The sequence below is a fragment of the Melanostigma gelatinosum genome (genome assembly GCF_949748355.1).
Source record: "Melanostigma gelatinosum genome assembly, chromosome: 1".
Classification (NCBI taxonomy): domain Eukaryota; kingdom Metazoa; phylum Chordata; class Actinopteri; order Perciformes; family Zoarcidae; genus Melanostigma; species Melanostigma gelatinosum.
Genome location: NC_136634.1, coordinates 27,953,760 through 27,978,343, shown reverse-complemented (window position 1 = coordinate 27,978,343; position 24,584 = coordinate 27,953,760). Strand labels below are relative to the sequence as shown.

Below are 24,584 nucleotides of genomic sequence, written 5' to 3'. Positions count from 1 at the left end.
AAGCCTTTGTTTTTTCTCCTTCACTGAGCCTCTACTGAAACAGTTTGGAGACCCCACCTCCCATCTAGAACAATCAGTGCAACATGCCAGGTACCATACAAATATTAAGGCAGTGAACACAACTTCGGTACGATACAGTGGAGCCACGGTTCGGTACGTGTCGGTACAGTAGAAAACTATAAATGCCAGAGAAATGTACTGATTTTTAAATATATTTATTCATTACAACTAACATCATGAAGTTATTCTTTGACGTTGAACAATGATGGAACTATACCTGAGTGACCCATCTTCTGGGGTGTCTTCTTAGCAACACATAAGCATAAAAAACAAAAACTGCTCCTTAATGTTATGTGGTGTTGTTACTTACATCTTGCTTACATCTTGTATTGTTACTTACATCTTGCAAAAGAGATTTTTAATCTCAATGGGACTACCTGGTTAAATAAAGGTTTTTAAAATTTTTATTTATTTTCTTTTTTCAAACGTATTCGGTTCATCATGCGTACCGAACCGTGAGCCTCGTACCGAACGGTTCGCATAGAGATAGAGATAGATAGAGAGATAGATAGAGAGATAGATATCTGCACCTGAAAGTAGAACAAATACCGTACAAAACAGCCACTCACACAGTAAAAACGTGCTGACACACTACATGACGTGTTCATAACAGTACTCACAGAGTCACGGAGTCAACATTGTACAGAATCTTTTCCACAGGTGATTCCACTTGGTCACACACAGCAAAGACCCCGACACAACAGTGTTTGGGCAAAGTGTGCCTATCGGCCAAGAAGTATCTTGCTTTTTGGGGTTTGGCTAAACGTTGGAATGACACTTTCACCAGGTGATGCACAGATACTGTAAAAACCCAGAGTGAAGGATAGAGCAGACCCCACTAGCCGAACCCATGAGACCGGTGATTCACTTCAATTCTGTTCAGGTTGGATTTAGTTTGATAAGCTTGAATTGAACTTCACTCAACAGTATTTGATTGTGGCCAAGCTTTTTTTGCATAAAGCCTAATGTCTATTTCTTCACATTACATTAAATTGACTTGTATTTTGGCAGCGGACGCTTTTTAAAGGCCTCTGATGAACCCCTCTGCCGCGTATCTGAATCAGTCTCTGAATCCGCTGCAAACCAACGAGGCTGTCGAGCTGTTCGTCAGACATTACAAAGCACGCGTTAAAAGCTGTGATTGGGATTCATGTGGGTGATGTTACGGCAGTTAAAAACAGGTGGGGGTTAAAGGGATTTGCTTGTTGATGAAGTTGTTAATTTTGTGGTTAAAAGAAAAATTGACCGATCACGTAAATCAAACTTGGGTTTCTTGGGAATTGTTGAAATTCAGCTAATTGGCAACAAACCACGAAGCAAATTATTTATGTAATCAAAATGGATTTATTTCTGAATATATATATTTACAGCATATAATATATCATAAATATCATAAATTAAGCAACTTCACAGTAATTATCAATGTGGAAAATGAATAACAAGGCTTGCAGGCTGCTTCAAGACTTCAGAAACATAGCTACGCAAACGTACAGCCAAACCAAATTTGTCTGGCAGTGTGCCAAAAAAAACAACCGCTAATTATGGGGGTGCTGATCTCCTGAGAAAAGTCTAGGAGGTGCAGGAGAGGGATCTGGAGAGGGGCTCTGAGTGGGGGAGGCCTCCTTCTGAAACAAAGGGAACCACAGACAGACCACAGACAGACGTGGACACGTTTGTTCCTGTCAAAACGGTGTCACAAGAGGAAGGGATGCTGCTGCTGCTGATACGGCACAGAGAAAGCAAATGCAGAAATCCAGGGGCATTCAAATGGACGGTTTGGTGTTCGAGAGGAACACAGCACGACATGAGTGTTAGTGGGGTTTGGTCGGGCGATATGACACCAAACTAACGGAACGGCAAACGAAACCGACTAAAAAGGTGCTACGTGTGCATCGACTCAACCGACACCGCAAGCTTCCAACAACCTCTACACTCGAAGTTTGAACGTTTTAGCTTAGTGCCCTTAATGCCATAAAACTGTTCATAAGCCGATTTATAAATCTGACCTGGTAGCTAAAGCTTGTCACAATAAAGGACTTAATCGGGGACAAATTATTATTTTTTGAAACAGATTGCATCCCACTGAATGCGCTCCTATTCCAAGCGTGTCGGAGAACTACAGCGGCCCTCTGGCAACGTAAAAAAGGACCCCTGGAGAAAATGTTTGGTTTGTCCGTTCTGGGCTACTGTAGAAACATGGCGGTGGCAACATGGCAGACTCCCGGGAAGAGGACCTGCTCCCTATGTAGATATGAAGGGCTAACTATCTATTTCAGGTGGTTATTACACGAGATTATGTTCTTAATCCTATACACACTGGTCCTTTAAGAGCACATGGTCTCATTTTAGAGAAACACTAGAGTTTAAGGTATGAGTGGCATGAGATAGAGATGAACAGGAGGTAATGCAATTTGTTTATTGGAATTTGACCAAGGTATGATGATTCATTTGGAATTCAGTTTGACATATCACGATGCCACACATAACACCTTTACAGACAACTGCATGCCATACTCGACATGCTGGTTTGTGATAGGTTAATCTGGGTCAGGTGAAAGGGGGCGGAGCTACAGGGGCAGCCAATGCAAAAGCAACGCGACAAGATCTCGTGACCAAAGCCGGCCAATCATCACCTTCCCGCAATGGCAGGAACCAGCCAATCAGAGGGTGCAGCGTTGGAAACTTGAAACAGACTGAACAAAATGAAGTGAACAAAACAGAGAACAAATTAATTTGGAAAAAGAAAATGAGATATGGGGGGGAGGAGACACCGAGTGCAAAGAATTAAAAGGAAACATTATCGGCAGACATTGAAGTGTGAGAACTGCAAGCAGCAAACGGAGCTCTTAATAAGAGTTTGATATTGTTATATCAGGTCAAATTGCAAAAAAAAAGTCAAGAATTGTCTTTATTCTTGTTCTATATTTTCATAAATACAACAAACTATAGTTTTGTATATATATATAATATAACTATATATACAACTTTATAAGCTGTGATGTCAAATAGCTTTTGCGGCTCCAGACAAATTTTATTTGGTGGAAAATAGGGAAAACTGGCTCTTTGGATAGAAAAGGTTGCCGACCCCTGACCTAACACAAAAAAAAAGTAATACTGTTTTGGAATTTCCATTGCACATCCCTGTGGCGCAGAGTTAACTGTATTTAAACATTAAGCTCAAAATTAGGCTTTTTTGTTGAGGTGCAGCAGGCAGAGTCAATGAAAACCATGTGGATCACTGCGACATAATTCTAGCTCACTGAAACCAAACCACACTGGCCAGATGGTTTTTGAGGTTAGAGTCAGAGGGCTTGTTCCGGGTTACTCCACTCCGATTAAATGTCCTCAGATACTTCAAAGCTCAATCTGAAGTGCAAAATGGGGTTTAACATTTTGTGACAATCCAATTGGTTGCCCCCAAACGACTGGAGCAGACTTACTGTGTCTGATACGCATCATCACAAGCAGCCTGGAACAAGCCCTTGAGAGTCGGCGATGCATTCGGCAGGGGTGCAGCACCAGGAGACCGTGAGAGTCAACATCCACAAGGGCTAGTTACCAGCGTTTTAGCCATGCAACACCCCTGAAGTCGACCCAGCATGTACGATTTAACACACAATATAACCAGAGTACCTACATGACAGTCTTTTTCTTGTGCTGTCCACTGCAACTGCAGGCAAAATTCACACCAGGCACTGAATACAAGCAGCAGAAGCTAATAGAATGAAGCACTTTTATGGCTAAGTTACTTTATAAAACACTTTTGACTTCAGAACACAAAAAACTTAAATGACCAAGGACATTTGGAATGTAGTAAATACAGATAGTATTTGGTCTCAAAATTATAACATCAATGAACCCTATTCAGCCATTTTTGGCCAGTACAAGAGCACAGATTCAAATCCATGGGTTCCAGTCAGGTCAACTGGCAACACGCCCCCTTTTCTATGAGAACCGGTGGCCGACGAGCTGCTGCCGGGCAAGCTGGGGCTCCTGGGACATCTGTCCCAGCACCTCGTGCATCATGCACAGCAGAGGCCAGCCCAGGCTCAGCAGCTCGTACAGGAACACGTAGTCGTGTGAGCGGCTCCTGACGTGGCGCCCCGCGGCCGCCAGAGAATCGCACACGCTTCCCAACAGCCGCCGATGCAACACACACACAGCCTGGCTGGCCTGCCGCGGCCAGCTCAGGCCTCGCCTAAGCAAGGAAACCAAGGTACCTGGGGGTTGGAGCAGGACGCCGCCCGTTGCCGAAATGCCCCCGCTGTCCGTTGTGACGCGCCGTTGGTCTTCCTGAAAGGATCAAGACACGCAGGAAGAAACCACCCTGACGGACTAACACTAACACACCTCTTCTATTTAATCCTTAATCCAGATGTTGTATACAGTCTCACTGCATGAAGAATAAAACACAGAATAGGAAACCCTTGTACACCCCACATGAAGCTGGATTCACGTTTTATACAGTTTAGTCATTAGCGGATGTGTTATTCGTCACTGGACAACGCCATTGATTGGTTGCATTTGAATTACGGCCCGCTCCCAAGGTATAACATCTCTTTGCTGATTGGCCCATCACGCGTCCTTATCCTTGGTAAAAATTAGATTGGCAGCTCTGAAATTAAGCCCTCCCTACTACGAAAATCTCGCCATCATTAATTTCATGCATTGCCTTTGCATTGACATAATTTGTGAGCAATATGCAATACATATAGAAGCCATTTAGCACTTGGGCATTTAGCACTCTAATCATCCGTGTTGTCAATGTCGAATGTCTCTTACTGTATGTGTTATGATGGTTTTAAGTTGTTTCTGTGATGTTTTTTTGTTTAAAGCAACGGACTGTAGCACTGTCACTAAAGTAGAGTGGTAAGCATGCAGGAGAACAGCACTAAAAGGGACAGTGAGGACAGAATGCAGAGACAAACAGTGTCCTACTGTTAGTGGGGATTGAACTCCATGTTGAGCTGCTCAGGCATTCCCTGAAAAACAGAATCAAGTATGGGTTTGCTTCAAAGACAAGTACTGCAATACTTAAGAAAGACACAAAATCTTGCAAACAAACCTAAATCACTTTGAGAGGAATCACTTGGTGATGCAATTACCGTTCATTTAATCCTCTCTGAAGTCCAGAAACAACCCTACTAGACTAAATATTGAGTATGGGAATATTGGATACAACATAGGCGGTATAAAAGGCATGTTATCGAGTACTAACCATAGAAACACAAATTTAAGAAGACAAATAATCAGAAACGGTTTATTGGCAAGTATGATGACACAAAAGAGAACTCTGACAAGTATAAAGATATAACTAAGAATAATAATGTAAAAATAATCAATATAATATGAAAAGCAGTAATCGGATGTTGGGACTTCCTTGTACAGCAAAGGTGCAATTAAAACTGTAAAACGGCGATGGATAATATAGCGAGTAATAATATTAAAAATACTGCTAGTATAAATAATAATGATGACGATTATTATTATTACGGTATGTCGAAAATAGCAATGGAACCTTTGTGTGCTATGTTGCTTGGGGGCATTTCCTGAATGTAACTGACAACATCCTGCTGTTTCCATGGAAGCCCCAGCCCACCATATTAGGGTCACATCCACGCGACGGATGGTCGGTGCTAAGATGGTGCTATGATGGATGCTACAGAGGTCGCATTGCTTTTAACTGTGTACATTTACCTCAAGTCTATTCATGTTCATTTCAACGTCCTCTCCTGAAAGCATGAGCAGAATGAACCGCTTTAATTCCACCGTCCCAGATGACGAGTACCTCGGTAGGATGTGTGTTAGCTTTGCAGTGCTAACAGCTGAGCTCTTTAGCTGGTGTACTTTAGATCTGTCTAATGGTCGCTCTGTGTCTGTTTCCTCTCAGCGGACAGTAACGTGCTGTTCTACCTGAGTGATGCAGTGACCCAGCTGCTGGAACACAAAGAGGAGTACACCCAGTTTGGGGTGATCCGCTACTTTGCTGAATAGTATGTCACACTCCTCACACAGTTAGTCTAATAGTTCCTCTGACCTGGGCAATAGTTTGGACTGATGTAGGCTTTGGGAGGGCGAATCTCCTCAAAGATAATATTGGAAAATTACAGAATATAAGGAAACTGGAACTACAATTTTCAAACTTCCCCGGTACCTTTTATCTGTTATTAGGTGTACAGTATAGTCACAATCATTCAATTGCCATTGTAGTTGCTGGTTTCTTTTGTAGGAAATGTATACTAAGCCAGTGTTCTAATATGATAATGTGTTTAATTAATAATATACATTTGTACATTAAAACACTGTAAATGTGATGCATACTCGTCTTTCACGCTGTTTTGCGTTTATGCGTGGTATGTAATCTAAACGGTGAGAAGTCTACTGAACTAGATGACATTTTGTTTTACAACACTGTCACCCTCGCTTAGAGAGTCGGTGGAAGAAACACAATTTAGTGCTTCTTGTGTTTCTTTTTGATCTAACTGATTACATGAATGTTGAGGTGGACTTCTTCTTGTTTGTTTTAATTGCTGTGTGTGTGTGCGTGTGTGTAGTTTCAGCAGTGTAAAGAACAGTAACCACGTCCTCTTCAGAGAGTATAACTACATCAGGGCCACTCCCCATAACAGAGCCTCCTTCATCAGAGTCTTCTGGAGATGCTACAGACAGATCGGCAAGAGCGGAGGTGAGTGAGAGCCACACACTTCTTCTGTTGGAGGTGTAGTTTGATCGTTATAGTCACTCAATAATTGCCTCTTTCTCTATATAAGGCTACGTTTATGTTATTACATGCGGAAGTATTAAAATATGAATAATTCATTGACGTGTAAAACCCACTAGACCTGACTTGGTTGGTTTGACTCTTTAACGTTGGAATGAATGCATCACTGTGTCTCTTCTGTAACTGCATTGAGTTGTATTCCAGACTCTCTGTCCGTGCTGGAGTACAGGTCGCTGCTGCACTTGTTGTGTCCAGACTTCCCTTTGGCGATGGTGCAGAGTGCAGCCAGGTCAGTACACAGACGCACCTCAGACAGCACGTGCACATTGTTTTATGTCTTTGTACTGTTGTTCCCCGATCCCAAGAGGTCACACCTTTGTTTGTTTGGTTACCACAACACTAATGTTGCATGCTGGGAAAATGTGCCTTTTTCAGTTTACTCTAACAATCAGTATGAGGCACATGCGGTAGAGTAAAGAGGATGGCCACTACATTTGTATTAAAGTACAGTGTAGTCGTTATTTTGTAGTTACACTGAACAAAAATATAAATGCAGTGTCAGTTTAACTGAAAGATCTAAGACCTTTTCTAGACCCGCAAAATGATTATTTCTCTCAGATTTTGTGTTGCTGATTTTTACACAGATGTGACTTGGGCTGGTCCCAATAATAGGCCACTGTAGCATATGCAGTTTTATCTTCATAAAACATGTATTAGGCTCTCTGAGCTATGGATTTGACATGACTGCTGCTACAGAAATGCATCTTTTAGTCACATCCGTCTTTTATGATGTTTCTCTTTTTGTTGAGTGTAGATTGTGTATACTGCACATGCGAATGCTTTATGTTACAACAGACCTAACAAGAAGATATAATGCAATCAGTCATTGGGTGAGGAGCCTTCTCTTCTCTGTTAAATGCATTTCAGTGTGTTGCATACTGACGTGTTACTGGGCTAGTCGGGTCCCTTAAGGACCAGTTCTCCCCTGGACGTATCTGGTATGAACTGTTATCTGCTTTTCTTTTCTTGTCCTGTAGAATTGTTCTGATGGACGATGCCATCGACTCTCTGATGTCTTTTTCTGATTTCCTCTATGCCCTCCAGCTGCAGTTCTACTACCCAGGTACAATACAAGCTACTGTTTCATATGGCTGTGTTCAGTATGTCCAGGCTTATACATTCACTTCACTCAGTTTGGCTGTAACCTTTACTAACGTGGGTGTGTTAAAGGGACAGTTCACCCCAAAATGAAAAACTACATATGTTGCCTCTTACCTGTAGTGCTATTTATCTCGACAGATTTGGTGTGAGATGCCAAGTGTTGGAGATGTCATCCATAGAGACGTCTCCCTGCTCTCCAATGTCCACCAGACTCTCCGTCTCTCTCCAACAGCGCACTATAGCTCCGATGAAACTGCTCACAAGGTCTGAGGATTATCTTGAGTCAACGAGTTATGATTTCTAGAAAGTGACATCGCTGTTGAGGTTGTAAATGTACTTTTTTGGCGCTTTGAACACCACCAGCCGAGTGCCAACGAGTTGCATTATGTGGGAGAGAAGGGAGACGTCTCTATGGACGATACCTCCAACACTTGGCATCTCACACCAGAACCATGGCCGTGTAGGTCACTGAGGTCCTAACTGTTGCAGAGATGTTGCACGACGCCAAGATTACGACCTACGTATCTCATCGCCGTCATTGTTTGTGTGTGTGGGGGGGAAGGGGGGGCGTGGTGAAGTGGATGATCTAGTTGTTACTTTAAAGTCTTTACTCAACAAGTTGGTTCTTTGATTATATCAACAGCTTGAGGTTCACCTAGTGGACTGCTTGTAGTCTCGTGCCGTTCAATATACGTTGATGTCTGCTCGGTGATGTCTGCTCGTCAGCTTCACTTCCAGCCTGTATCGCCTGCATGTGTTTAAAATCGTCACTGAGACGGATGAAAATGAAACGACATCAGTCAGAGCTCAGCTTTGGGAAGGGTAGAGGTCAACAAAAAACCATCTAGACTGATAAATAGTGCTATTTATCAGTCTAGATCGTTTTTTTGTTTTTTTCAGGTAAGAGGAAAAATATGTCCTTTTTATTTGTTGGTGAACCGTCCCTTTAATGATTTGCATTTGTTTAGACTCTTACTCAATATAATCTTTGTGTTTTATTCTCTATAGTAAGAGGTATGTTATACAAATGTTTCATATTTTCATTATGGATTGATTGTTGTTTAGTTAGAGGGTAAAACTGTCTGACAAAGATAAAACTCTTGCCCACTGGAAGGATTTCTAAGTTCAGATATCTGATATGAAAATAATAAAAGCTACATATTATCTACCGTTAGTGTGTGAGGAATCATCTTATCAGAAGTGAGCCATATAGAGTCATCAAATGTATATCTGATATCGAAGTTATGATGTGTGCAGTGTTAACAGTCTAATCCCATTTCCATACAAAAACTGAATAAAACAGTATTTAATCCGCGTGTCTGTAGAGTTCCTGGACAGCGTGCTGGTGATCTACCAGGATCTGTTAGCAGGGAAGAGTCCTAACACCGTCATCGTCCCCACATCCACCTCCATCGAGCAGCTCCCTTCTGTGGCTGCAGAGGAGACCGACAAGGAGAAGCAGCCGCAGGACGGCGTGGAACCGTCCACTCTGGCTCAGTGTGTTGATGCCCTCTGTGACCGGTTCAAACGCAGGTAAAGCATACACACACGTCCAGCCCTCACTCACTGGGACCACACAGCGTGTAGAATACACTCTGATGTTACAGGGTACATCGTGTTTACAAGAAAAGACATGGATGTTCAGAGAGGTCAGTGTCCTTGCTTCCCATTGGCTGTTGAGCATTCAGGTTGAACCATTTCTGCAACACTTCTAAACATATGATGAAAGGACCTGTACTGCAGCTTGTTGACTGGTATTTGTTTTCATCAAAATAGTTTAAGCATGATTCAAATAAAATAAGACAACTTTTAGTTAAAGTTTAAAATGAGATTAGATACACTTTATATTTGTAGATTTATATTGTATTGATTTAAAACAACTATTTGTGCGTGCATCAGATATATATTTGTGAATTAGATGTTTTGTGTGGATTTTTTTGACATTTACACATTTGAAATGACTTGTTCACAAGTCATAATTTGGCTTTTTTTTATTTCTGCCTGAGACCTGGCAACGGAATATGGAATGCATCCATTTAAACGGACTCCGCCCTGTGGACTGTTCTTATGTTGGGACACCGCGTTTGGCCGGCCGCGGTGGAGGTCTCGCCGTGGTCTGGAAGAATCAGTTTTCCTGCCATTTGGGGAGCACAGAACATTATACTACTTTTAAACTACAGCTGACTAGCTAGTAGCACCAAAGCTGTGGAATGCTCTGCCTGCACCTCTACGCTTTGCTGTTTCTGTGAACTCATCCAGAAATCAGCTCAAGACACACCTGTTTAGACTGGCGTTTGGGTAACAACTCCTGTCCTAGGCCTGCTTTTAAACCGTGTTTCTGTTTCTGTGCATTTTAATGTAATGATTGGCCCTTATATGGTCACATTGTGCTTTTTGTTTGTAATTCTTCTCCTGTTAAGCACTTTGTGACTTATGTCTGTGAAAAGCACTTTATAAATACATTTTACTGACTTACTTACATATAATGATAACTATTTCTATGTGCATTGAAAAATATTTTTGTGGCGAGTCATTAATCACAAAATACATTTGTGAATCTTTCTGTGTGCATTCATTAATATTGAGACTGATCTGACCCTGTCGTGTTTGTGTTCCTGTGTGAAGTCATCCTCCCAGGTCCTGTATGAGGGAAGTAGGGAACAGACCAACAAAGTCTCTCACTACAGCTTCCTAATGAGCCTGGCTAAACACGAGACCATCAACCAGACTATTGGTAGGTTTAACATTACACAGTCGTAGTATTACTGCTGCTACTACTGCTTCTGCTACTACCTATACTGCTACTACTGCAACTTCTACTTCTACTACTACCCCTACTCCTACTGCTGCTACTACTACTGCCTCTTCTACTTCTACTACTACCTCTGCTGCTACTACTACTACTTCTACTACTACCTCTGCTGCTACTACTGCTTCTGCCTCTTCTACTTCTACTACTACCTCTGCTGCTACTACTGCTTCTGCCTCTTCTATTTCTACTACTACCTCTGCTGCTACTACTGCTCTGCCTCGTCTACTTCTACTACTACCTCTGCTGCTACTACTGCTTCTGCCTCTTCTACTTCTACTACTACCTCTGCTGCTACTACTGATTCTGCCTCTTCTACTTCTACCTCTGCTGCTACTACTGCTTCTGCCTCTTCTACTTATACTACTACTACCTCTGCTGCTACTACTACTACTTTTATTACTACCTCTGCTGCTACTACTGCTTCTGCTTCTGCTTCTACTACAGTCTTCAGCAGACTGGACGACTGTAACGGTGTGTTTACAGGTCTCTGTAAAAAGTCTGTCAGAAAGCTGCAGCTGATTCAGAACGCTGCAGCTCGAGTCCTCACTAAGACCAGGAGGGTGGATCACATCACCCCAGTTCTGATGTCTTTGCACTGGCTTCCTGTCCAACAAAGAATTGACTTTAAAATCCTGCTGTTGGTTTACAAAGCACTGAATGGTTTAGGGCCAAAATACATCTCTGATCTGCTGCTACCTTATGAACCATCCCGACCCCTTAGGTCACATGTGTCAAACTCAAGGCCCGCGGGCCGAATGCAGCCCGCCACGTTATTTTATGTGGCCCACGAATCCGCCAGCAAAGAAAAAATTAAATATAATTTTTTTTTCTTTTTTTTTTTGGGGGAAAAATAATTAAAAGTTTGACTTGAAAATAAAAGTATCCCCATGTTCGAAATTATGAGATAGAAAGTTGAAATTATGAGATAGCATGTTGTCTGTGTACCGACATTAACTATCACAACAGGTGGACAGGAGAGGCAACAGCCCGAAAAGAGGTTTTCCAACGATTGAAAAAGATCGACAAATAATCCCAAAATGTCCACGAAGAGAAAAATTGATACAGAGGGAAGAAAATGAAATGAAAGATGGGAAAGCGAATACATGTTTGTGCTTCAAGGAGAAAAACGGGTCTGTCTTCTGTGTTATGAGGCGTGTCGGTGATGAAGGATACAATTCACGTCGGCATTTTGACACCAAACACGGAGCTAAATTTAGCCTCCAAGAAAAACATCAAATTGTCCAAGAATTAAAAGGCAGACTGCAATCACAGCAGAATATATTTACACAGCTACAGCCCAGTGCATGCTGAAGGTATGTGAGCAGAGCTCCGACCAGATACAGACTTTTACAAATGTCAGTTTGTGAAGAAACACCATCGCAGACCGAGTTCATGAACTAGCAGCAATCTAACAACACAGCTAGCTAAGAGACGAGCAGGTACTTGTGTTTCGAATTAACTGTTGATGAAAGCACAGACAACACGGATACATCATCTATCATGTTCATCAGACCTGACTCTCAGTGAGCAGCTCTTGGATGAAGCTGCCATGCACAGGACGACGACAGGGAGGAACATTAGTGATGCAGAGAGGTGACACAAACAGCTTTGAACAAAGTTAATGGAATAACTTGTGTTTGATATGTGTCTTTGTTCTTTTCTTTAATAGTTTGATCTTTGATAGAGTAATGTGGGTTTCTTAACCCTCAATTAAAATGATTTATGTTATAATAACAGAAATGTGTTTAAATATCATTTTTCAGTTATATAACTGCATGTACAATATTTTTACACTTGAATAAACAATAATCAAATGCAGAGACAGTTATTTAACAATATGTTAGGGAGAAGTTAGTTTTACAGTCTTACAGTTACAACCGTCCCTTTGAGGGCGACCGTGATGCTGATGTGGCCCAGAGTGGAAATGAGTTTGACACCCCTGCCTTAGGTCGTCTGGGACCGGTCTACTTTCTGTTCCCAGTCAGAACTAAACATGGAGAAGCAGCATTCAGTTTTTCTGCTCCACATATCTGTAACAAAGTCCCAGAAAGCTGCAGGTCTGCTGAGACCCTCAGCTCATTTAAATCAAGATTGAAGACTTTTCTGTTTGCTGCTGCCTTTAATTGAACCACATTCAATTAATATATTAATCAATATTTTTAATAGTTTTATGTGAAGCACTTTGAATTAAGACCTCAGAGAGGCCGGGTTAGAGTCCCGAGGCAGGGTTGGAGTCCCACGCTAAATAAGAACTCAGAGAGGCCGGGTTAGAGTCCTGAGGCGGGGTTGGAGTCCCACGCTATATAAAAGAACTGCACAATATATCGCCATTTCCTTCGGGACCGAGTTCGTGCAAAGCGTACACTATAAAACGAACTCCAAACTTTCTCATTTGGAGATTGTCCGATGTTTTATCTTTTACAGCTTACATGACTATTGTCCTGTTCTGCTATGTCTTTCCTCGTCTCTCCCTCTTGTGTCGCGGTGTGTGTAAATGTCACTCGAATCAGGAAACTTATCAGAATCCTCATATCTGATTGGCCGAGCTGCAACACGTAACAGCTGCAACAAATCATGTGTGTGCGGCTTTTATTTTGAAATGGGGTGGGTGTGTGGGGGGGGGTCCTCTAAAAGTCTCCAAGACCTGAAATGACTGTGGGGGGGGGGAAGACCTCTCAAGATCCCTAAGACCTGAATGTCTGTATGAGAGAGACACAGAGAGAGAGGGAGAGGAGTGTATGTGCGCGTGAGTCTGTGAGTTTATCAACATCACTAATTGGCTCAATCGCGAACACCTGTGTGCCTGAAGCTATTTGAAAATATTCTCCATAGAGATCCCATTGAAAATAAAAAGCTTAATAATTCAAAAAGTTTAAAGGTTAGAAATATGAAAAGTCATAGCACCCCTCTGGTGAAAGAGCTGAACATTTTAATAGTTGAACGGTTTCTGTAGCTTAAAATATGAAGGAGAAGAAGAGGCGCGACGGAAGAATTAGAAGTTGAATAAAGAAACAGGATAACAATTGTTGGAATGCTTAACAGCATTCCAACAATAAGCTGAACGTTGTCTTTCGTCCCTCTTCCTACAGGAGCATTACCCAGCATGGCAGAGTTCCTCATTGATCCAGAGATGGACCAGGAACTGGACAAACTGTGAGAACGCATACAGTGTACTGTACACTGCACAGGATGACAGTATCATAATACGCAAACACGTTTAGCTTTTCTCACATTTGTTTAACAGACATGCTTTTCTCGTTCTTTCCTTTCGCTGTTTTCTCATTTTGTTGTCCTCATTTCCTGTGTCTGGCCTTTACTTCCTGTCCTCTTTGCTGTGTTGTTCTCCTATCTTCCTTTCTTCTCTTAATAACTCGTTCTTTTTTCCGGTGCTGTCCAGAATCGCCCAGATCTCAGTGAGTCCCGGCAGCAACAGCAGCGGCAGTGCGGTGGGGGGGCTGAAGGAGGTGCAGAGGAGGGCCTCCCCCAGGAGGAACATCCACCACAGGAGGAAGATGGAGGTGGAAAGCGATGGTTCCACGGAAGAGACCGACTCCTCTGAAAACTGACCTCTTATCTTCCACCAGTCTGTGACATCTCACCTTCCATCTTATGTGGGAAACACACTGTGGCTGTATGGTACATGTCAAAACGTCCATGACCATTATTAGTTATGTGAACCCACACTAGTAGTGGATCAGCGCACGGCGGTGCAAGAGAACACTCCACCTTGCGACAGACTGTCTTCATGAGAGTAGCTCTGCATGCACTCTAGATTGACTGATGCTACGTATTGTTAGAAGTCCCACGTCTGCACATGATCATGTGACATGCTACTGCTCTGCACAGTGTTTTGAATTTTACTGGAATCTTACCAAACAGAATGTTTGCATTGGTTGGCAGTAATGGTATTTATTTAGTTATGAGTGGTATAACTAAGTAGAATATCAACAGTATCACTCCACTTTCTACTCAATTTCAAAGTATTTACAATTTTACCTGAAATTCGGTTGTTGTGATGTTGGAGAAGCCTCTTCATACCATAATGAAACACCAATACTCTCCACTACGAGTGAAACTAAGAAGTTTAAGTAAGTTAGCTGCTCCATATTACGCAAAACAAGGCCGGTCTCATTGCTGGAACACAAGATAGGAACCTCTTTTGGTTGTATTGAGTTATTTGTTCTAAACAGCATCCAACGACCCTTTTCTTTGCCTTTGCAGGTGTGTTTGGCCTTAATCCGAGTTTCTTGTAAATAAAACAACTGTCCGACTGGTTTTATGATGCTTCCCCTTTCCCCTAGTGAACTGGGTCGTAACAGGGTGAGAAACACGTCTTCTGGAGCAAAGCTGCACCTCGGCTGCAACATCTCAGCCAGCAAGAAGCTTGCACCATTTTATATCGCTTATGTTCCCACTGAGTATCATTCAGCTTCTCCCTCACAGACATATGCCCATTTTAGAGTGAAACGACTGTTGGAAAAACTTCAGTAATGTTTTTGTTTAGCCACTGTAATCTGAGCAGCTGGTTCCATAAAGTCTGTGTCCTATGAAGCATCTTCACACAAGCTTCCTCAGCTCTCTTCTTCATTAAGTGTCTCAGTTGTCTGTCTTAATGACTTTCTCATGTTTGTTTACTTGTGACCGGCGTCGAGGGTTGATCGTAAATCTGTTGTGTTCACATCAGTTTATACGTAGGATGATTTGCATCCCCACTAGTAGCTGAAGTTCGTCCTGTTTGTTACACAGTGAGCGGACGTTTGAGAGGAATATGCCCGGCAGCGGTGTGCGGAATCCACGTGAGCGGAGACGTACAAGCACGCCGGCCCGCTTTCCTCTCCTGCGTCGCCTCACTGCTTGAGAACGGATGAGCGCACCCTTAGCAAGAATGTCCAGTAATTCCACAGAAGTTAGCAGAAAAGTTGGAACTAAATCCGCTGGAGTCGTACCCCTGATGTTCATGAGCTCATCTCTGGTGAAGGAGCTCCGGGTATCGCAGCATAAAACTGAATTAACAACAAAAACAACACAAAACATTGCGCACCGAATCATCGAGGCAGCCATGTCCGGCGCCATCTTTATTGACCAGCTAGTGCCCTTGTCCCTACTGGTAGCATGAGGTGGTACCTGCAGTCCATCCAGGTTTCACAGGTAGTCCGGTTCCTCCAGGATGGCACATCCATACGAGCCGTCGCAAAAGGTTTGCTGTTTCTCCCAGTCCCGTCTCAAGAGCGTGGAGGGGATACCAGGAGACGAGGAGAGCTGGACAGGAAACAACCCAGCAGCAGGACCAGTATCTGCTCCTTTGTGGAAGAACAGGAGGAGCACTGCTAGAGCCCTGAAAAAAGTACCTCCAGCAGGAGAGCAGGTTCACAAGTAGCACATGAGACAGACGGGACAGAGTCTGGAGGTGACGTGGCGAGTGTCATGCTGCCTGCAACATCATCCAGCATGAGCAGTTTGGCGGTGGGTCAGTGATGGTGGCACAAACCTCCACGTGCTAGCCAACTGTACCTTGACTGCTGTTGGGTACAGGGATGAAATCCTCAGACCCATTTTCAAGCCTGACGCTGGTGCAGTGCACCCTGGGATCCTCCTGGTGCAGGACAATGCCCGGCCTCGTGTGGCCAGAGTGTGTAAGCCGTTCCTGGATGACAAAGGCATAGAGCCATTGACTGGCCTTCACGTTCCCATGACCTCAATCCATTGGAGAACCTCTGGGACGTTATGCATCTGTGCATCTGACGCAGCCAAGAGAGTAGTGCCACAGACGGTTCAGGAGCTCGTGATGCCCTGATCCAGGTCTGGGAGGAGACTCTGCATTGTCATGAGTGCATACATACACACTACTGAGTGAGTCACATTATGAGCTGTCGTGATGAAATTCAGGCCAATTTGATCAGCTGTGATTTAAATTTTTCCCTTTGATTTCAGGAAAATCTGAATTCTGACCATCGGCCTGGCATACTGGAACAACCCCGGTGTTCCATCGTTTGGGGTTCCCCTCGGGAGAATGTCACACATATCAGTGAACACGAAGGCGTCGCCCTCTAAATAGCATGGAATATGCCACTCTCAAGTTGTGGGTGGAAAATGGGCAAATGCTCCATCCCTCCACATACTGGAGTGTCTGGAGCTGGCCACTGTATGGAAAGTTTGTGTATGCCACTTTGTTTGAACTTGTAGTTGAAAGTCTCATCTTACCTTGATACAGTCACTGATTCCCAGTTGAACGCATCGAGCAGAAACTAGATAATGAGCAGATCAAGACAGCCTGTGTCAGAAGACCTGTACTCCTCTATGTATGATTGATCTGAGGAGTGGACCTCTCTATGTATGATTCCTCTGAGGAGTGGACCTCTCTATGTATGATTCCTCTGAGGAGTGGACCTCTCTATGTATGATTGAGCTGAGGAGTGGACCTCTCTATGTATGATTGATCTGAGGAGTGGACCTCTCTATGTATGATTCCTCTGAGGAGTGGACCTCTATGTATGACATGACGTTGAATCTTGTACTTAGTCGAAGCTTTGCCACAGTCTACTGAGTACGTAGCTGTGGTATTCTCTTCCCTCTTGCAAGCGAACAAACAGACAAAGACAACTTTGAATCTTCTGAAGACTTTATTATTGATTTGTGAACAAAACTCTCTTCCCCCGATTAACATAGAAATCTTCCATCACACCATTCTGTTGCTAACTCTGGTACAAGATGCCTCATGTATGTGTGACGCATGTGATTAGGGGAGGTACTAGAATCAGAGGAACATAAAAGAAGCAGGAAAACTGTGAGATTGGGCTTTTCCCCCATCTCTAGAGACTGGGATAGACTTCTTTAATAGACCCTTGGGGGTCTTACCCCCTCAGAGGTGGGGAGTAGAAGACCCTTTGTGCGTTATCAGAAGATCAGCGAGAGAGAGAGAGAGAGAGAGAGGAGAGTTCCAGGGTAGAAGCTGGATTATACTTCTTTAGCAAATCAGCGAAAGCTGAATAGAAATAAACCTACGTATTACAGTGAGAGTGCTAGAATTAGTTATTGTAGTACTGTGACTGTTTCATTGAATTTTAATTGTTGTATGTGACTGTTGTGTGAAAACCTTTAATAAAACAACGGCCTTACTATTTGTAAGTGTCTGAAACCAAACACTCTGGTTCTTTAGCACAGTTAACCGTGTGACCCAGACACCAGAAGCTACCAGAGGAGCTGAAGGTAAGTTTTCTGGGTGAAGACTTGGCAGTGTTAGTCATAAATGGTGAGATGTTCACAATAGGCAACAGTAAAGTATAGACGGTGTACATAACTATTCATACAGGGTGTTAGGGTTACATCCTACTGAGAGCGCTATAGGGCGTAGCCGTAAAAGACTTTCACAAAGACAATATTTCCGAAATCCTAACGACTCAGCTATGGGGTTAGCTAAAAGGCCGAAGGTATAGTTCTGACACCTCCAAGAGGAACCTAACCCTCGCAGGTGGGACAGCGGACGGAGTGCTAGGTGTAAGCTTGTGCTGCTTTCCCCGGGTCGGGATCCCTTCACGCTACAAAACCCGAGAAAAAGAAACCCATCTCCATCAAGATTTTTATATGTTTATATAATATATAATAGTCATTAGGAATCTGTAACAAAATGATGTCATTTATACCACATCAACTATCAAACAAACTACCCAATTAAATGAATCATTTCCTATTTTCTTTGGTATTTTTGTTATATACACTGTATATAACAAAAATACCCAATCAAATACCCAGCAACCATCATTGCACATCTGTATATGCAATGATGATTGCTGGGTATTTGATCATGTGACGAGTCAATATGAGAAACGGTAGCTAGTTTAGTCGCAAGACTGACAAGCTGAGCACAAACTGAGCAAGCAGTGATGCGGTTCAAACATAAAGGTGGCAGTAACAGGGTCCTTTAGAGCAGGTAACACCTAAACAGTGATGAGTAACTGACAAATACATCTTTCAATCTCTGACAAAAGTCAGCCACAACTGCAGTCACTCAAGTTTAGCCCTCCAACACATTCATATATTGCAAAATCCTGTCAAGGGTTATGATGAATAAAAATGAGGTGAACTTACAGACTTGTATTCTCGAAGGAGAAGGTCCTCTGGCTCCCACTGAAGAACATGTATTCTAAGTGCAGTTGTAAATGTAATTTATTGACAAGAAAAACTAGCATCATTATCACCAGTCTGTGCATCTTCTGTGTCTTCATTTTACAACATCGATATCATGCGGTGCTACACCCAGGTTTAAACCAACAGCATACAATGATAACTCCGATACAAACATACATACATAGAGTTTCTATACAGGATATATCGATATTGATGAGTCATGTACAGCAGATCCCCATGGTGTTAGAATCAGAAGAGTGGAATACAAAGAAGACACTTTCTGGTGGATCACAACAACTTCCTGTGGTGCACCTTGAATGGCTGCATGGAAATGAACGTGGTGGAAAGTACACTCAATGAGACTGAAACAGTTTGTCTTTCTTCCAGCTCGCCATTCATTTTCATTCACTTCAGTATGAAACTCAAACAACTGAGACTTGGAAGTGTGACATCTGTCATCCATCTTTGTAAAGTTCTTGTCCGCTTAGATTTGGGCAAATTTCTGATGCATTATTGAATTATTTGATCCCGTTCTGAAATGAATGATAGTTTGGGTGTTTTGAGGTGGGGTTGTATGTACTTATTCACAGTCAGCGTGTTACCGACAGAAGACAGGAGAAGCAGGGAGGACCACCAGCTCTGGAGCAAAGTAAAGTGTTGCAGTGGACGAGTGCAGCACCAGAAGCTTTTTAGCCAATCCACCTTTTAAGAGAGCGTAGGTAAGTTTCACTTTCAGGCTGTCTGCCGGCAAGATGAAGCAGTGAAAACCCTCCAAATATGGCGAACACTTCAATTGATATTGATTTGTGTAGGTGGGTCTTTCTTTTAGATGTCGACAGCAACTTATTGCTTTGCTCTTGTGTCGGTGTTCCTGCCTGTTTCTCCAAACTGGGGATGTGTTGACCGCCAACTACAGTCGGTAATACACTGACTTTGGATGAGGACCTCATACAACCCGGCTTCAAACACCCAAACCATTTCTTTAAGGCAATGGCAGGTAATGGCATATGTGAAATCAATGTTTGTCCTGTATGAAGGCTTCATTTGATACAGGTTTTGCAGACCAAATATAGATGTCAAGATGTTAGTTTCGCCTGCATTGTTTGTATTCTTCCTAGACTACAAAAGTAACAAGACCATGGGAGAAATACTTAGCTACTATTAATACTGCAAGTACTAACGCAAACTATAACAATACATTTGTGCAAACTCTCAGCAAAATGTTTCATTACATCATCTTAGATTAATGGCCTCCTGTAGAAAAGGTAATCAGTTCTACAGTAAATATGAAGTCAATCAAAGAGCATTGAACCACAATGACTGACTGAGGAACGACACCAGCCCCGTGTTCAGATGCACCTTGGCCGAATATCTCTCTCGAGTCCCAGTAACATCATTTAACACGACTACTCATCTGGATGAGATTGACTGTATGGATCTAAATCGTATGATCAGAGACATCAGCAGTCAGCAGCTCAGCAGTCACCACTACACCAGAGCACACAGCACTATCCTCTGAAGACGAAACATTTCAGCCTTCATTTCCATTGACTTTACATTCTCTAATCTGTTTACCAACTTGTTCAACTGCTTGTACAGATGCATTCCGACTGGCTGGACATTCCAGTCCAAATTGTCACAACCTGGATCTTAAAGCTGCATTAATTGATTTTCAGGCTACTTGAGGCAGCAGGACAAGCTGAAAACACAACTTTGCCGTATAAAAGCTGTAATGTCTAGCTTGTTAGCAAATCTTTGTCTCTTTACATATCTGGCAGACACTGAGTAATATTATCGTTATTTTGAGTCAATGCTCAGATGGCCTGAGAAAAAGAAATCCAATATTCACTTTCGTTTGGCTCTATTTTGGGCTCCATCAGCCCATGAGAAACGCTCTGTCTCTTTAGCTGCTGTGTGCTCCACTGTGTTCACCGGCTAGCTGCCAACTGTCAGTGCACAGTGGGTCCATCAGAGCCTTCAGCTCAAACAGCTTCCTGCTGCTCTCAGATGACAGGTTGGTCGGGGTGGAGCTGAAAGAGGCTCTTCATAAGAAGAAGAAGAAGAAGAAATGATTCATAGAGCTGAGCGTCACTGCGTTGTTGGATAAAAAGTCTCTGGTTCATCACTGTGTGTGTCTCCTTTTACATTGCACATCGTCATTTGATCCAACATGTGACTGGTGCAGCTTTGAGCCTGGAGCTAGTCTGAGAAACAAGGAGGAGCTGCATGGACATCAACTCCCCTTGCTTAGATAACAAGTATTTCCTTTTAAATACATCCCATTCAAAATAAAACAGGAAACTAATTCTATGTCTGATGACAAATAAGTGTTTCCAAGCTGACTTGACCACAACTTGGTCCTAGATTTGAGCAGACAATGCAAAAGAAGTCTGAGCTGAAAGTAACACGGACAGACATGGACAGGAGTGCACAGTGATCCACTTCCTCACCAGCCACTTCTTTTGCACATGTAGTAAATTGCACAGCGTCATTTGGGCCTTGTTATTCCAAAGAGAGGACATTCGATTGCTCAAGCAGAGAAATGCTGCAGGTGTTTGTAGTCGAAACCACATTTGGTAAAAAAGAAACATCAAGCAGCAAAAAGAGAAATGAGGCACCTTAACATCTCCAAAGGTCTCCAGCAGTAGATTGTCTAGTCGGGGTTATAAGATACAGAATAAGTCTTATATAGTTCTGAAAACATTAGTTTGTCCTCATTGGTGCAGAGAAGCAAGCAGCTCCATTCGTTTTTGTATGTTCCTTCAAATTGTTGTATGAAGCTAATTTCACGCAGAAGATTTACCGTCTTTTCATGAACATGCAGTCTTGTGTTGTGTCTCTGATCCTCACGTGTGTGTTTGTGGTAACACTGCTGCCTTCCACGCCATTGAACTGGGGTTTGATTCCACCTGTAAACTCAGACACCTGAAGATGGGCTCACGTCATTGGACACTGCGTTAAAGCTGCAATAACTGTGACTGGAATTCTAGTTTGTTTACCCAAGTGAACACAACACTCATGATCACTAACATTGCTGATCTATGCATTCTCAGCATTAGAAATTAATTTTGGTCAAGAGGATGAATGTTGACTAAGGGAGATGCTCTTCATTGCACTCCCACTTCATTATCAACAGATACATTACATGCAAGTCTTACATAACTTGCTAGGTTTTGCTACTTTTCATTCTACCTAAATTATTAATACATAACTTCATTGCAAAGTAAGACTTCTAAGTTTTCCTTTCAGTCAACATTATTGGTAACATTATGGTCCTACTTTTACATCAATATTCCCAAGTTTAGAGACTGGAATTAAAAAGGTTTGAGTGATTAATGTTGAACCACATGTGACCGTACAGCTAAGAATGGGCTATGATGTTCATATGTACACAAACTAGAACTCTAGCTACAGATATAGACCCTTTCCACTCGAGTGCATTCATCGTACCAAGATTAAAGATTTAGATTTTGTTGTGAGGAACCTTTTTTGAATTGATTCGTGTTTTTTCATTTTATTGACTAATCAGTTCATGAAATGTCAGAAATGATGGCAAAGGTTCATTATAAGAGCTCAAGGTGATGTCTTCACATCGTTTATCATGTCTGACCAACAGTGCAAAAACACAAACATATTCAATATCCATTACATGATATTTTAGAAGCTGGAAACAACAAAAGATAGCGTTTTCATCAGCCACGCTATCGTGAGCTTTTACACATGTCAGCGTCCGTCAGTCGATTATTCGCTGTGGTGATCTCCTGGCCTTTCATCTAGTTTGGTTTATGGCCAAACAACCTGAAACTGATGACATTACCATCAGCCTCAGCTGAACTTTGTGTTTAACAGATGTTAGCGGCTGACATGATGAACATGCCATTGTGCATATGTTAGCATTCTGAAATGAGCATTTACAGTAGCTTGAAGCACTGCTGTGCCTAAACACAACCTCACTGAGCTGCTAACGCTTGTTTTTTGATACATGAATTAAATGGTTAATCAATTACCAAAAATGTCACTATTCATTATCAGACATTTCACCAAGTTAAGAAATGTACAACATAACGATTCTGTCATTAAATGAACTCCATAGTCCTGAAGGCTGTCGATATGGTTTTACATCCAATATCTACATGTAGTCACGTGACCCATAAAATATATCAATATCACATATCTGTATTTGTATTTAGGTAGGGTTTATGTCACATCGGTTCTCAGTGGATGGAACATCTCATGTGATCCAATCCATCCACAGAGGTATTTATATTGTGACACGGCTAAAGTAAGGACAAGCTCGCTGTGTCACTGGATGCAGGGAAGAAGAGGAATGCAGTACTCTGACAAAGACATACGAGTGGTCCAGTCTGCTGTGTAAGACCAAGCTTACATGCACATAGTGAGTATTCAATACATGATGTGGATGGGGAGAGGTGTTACTCAATGAAGATGTCTTCAGTGGGACAGGAGTAGCCAACGTTCTCCTTGAAATACTGCTGGAACGCCCTCCTGTGGGACACCAAAGGAGAGAACACAAGGAAAGACAGAAGAGATGAGCACACATCTGTTGTGTTGTATCATCCAACACTCTCTGGGTACAGAGGAAGATAGAACTACTGGCCTGACTGACATTATAGATATCATTATAATGTATAATATCATTATAGATATTGTCAAAAAGAGTTGAGTTCCCAGGATCAGCCTTAAATGAGGAATACATGGTAGGCCTGTAAATTAGGTTAAAGGGACACAAAGCGTAAAATTAAGAGAGAAAAGATGAAATAGAATAATTATTTTAAAGCAAGCATGTATTACATAACAAATGTAAAGTGATTTTAACAAATGTCAACCTGATAATAATAATAATATGTGTATCTGAGAAAGAGTGCAGTTTGTGTGAGTGTTTAAATTCAGGAAGTAAGCAGAGTGAGGGGAATGTGAAATCCTGAAGGGATGTGGAAATATCGGCCGAAGAGAAGAAAAGAAAGAATAAGGAAAAAAAGCATAATAATGAGGAAGGATGAAATCAATGATTATTTTATAAGCAAGCGTGTGCTAAATAAAGCGATTAACAACTGTAACAGATGATAACAACTGTAACCGTGATGATGATAACCAATCTGAGTTAGAAATGAGTGTGTGTGAGAATAGAGGAAGTGAGCTGAGAGCAGGCCTGGATGTGGAAATAACTGCTGCAGAGAGAGAAGGAGAGGAAATCGAATAAGTATTTTAAAAGCAAGCGTGTGCTGAATAAAGCGATTAACAACTGTAACTGATTATAACAATTGTAACTGATTATAACAATTGTAACTGTGATTAAGATAACCAGCCTGAGTTAGAAATGTGGGTGTGTAGAAATGCAGAGACGTTGGGATTGCAAAATCAGGCCTAACGGAAGGCAAGGTGATTTCCACACGTCCACAGGACAAGCGCACACACATTATGATGAGGAATGGATCAGGTGCCGAGTAAGAAAGGAGGGGGGTCAAGATAACCCAAAGGTGTTATAAAATAAGTGACACACTGACAGACGCGAGGATAACGTCGTAAGAGCCATTCGAGTGCTCCACCTGAGAGGACCCTGGACTTCGCTCTACAGACGCAGCGGTGGACTTCGTCTCTGCTCAAGAATGAAGAAAAGAAAGAAGAAAAGAAGGAAGAACAAAGACGACAGAAGCAAGACCGAAAACCAACCGAGAAGGACGATCC

The 24,584-nt window shown here is 42.3% G+C and overlaps 2 pseudogenes across 2 annotated transcripts in view; one reads left to right on the top strand and one right to left on the bottom strand.

Annotated features, from left to right (window-relative positions):
- The window catches only part of LOC306779287 (centriolar satellite-associated tubulin polyglutamylase complex regulator 1-like), a 25,459-nt pseudogene extending 8,415 nt beyond the window's left edge, over positions 1-17,044 (top strand). Inside the window, exons 3-10 of the transcript in view lie at positions 5,951-6,053; positions 6,615-6,745; positions 6,986-7,070; positions 7,819-7,904; positions 9,268-9,475; positions 10,568-10,676; positions 13,844-13,907; positions 14,152-17,044. The product of the transcript in view is annotated as a centriolar satellite-associated tubulin polyglutamylase complex regulator 1-like (transcript). The remainder of the gene's footprint in view (positions 1-5,950; positions 6,054-6,614; positions 6,746-6,985; positions 7,071-7,818; positions 7,905-9,267; positions 9,476-10,567; positions 10,677-13,843; positions 13,908-14,151) is intronic.
- Positions 17,045-23,311: 6,267 nt separating this feature from the next.
- The window catches only part of LOC306775940 (C-Jun-amino-terminal kinase-interacting protein 1-like), a 37,202-nt pseudogene continuing 35,929 nt past the window's right edge, over positions 23,312-24,584 (bottom strand). The window contains exon 12 of the transcript in view: positions 23,312-23,384. The product of the transcript in view is annotated as a C-Jun-amino-terminal kinase-interacting protein 1-like (transcript). The remainder of the gene's footprint in view (positions 23,385-24,584) is intronic.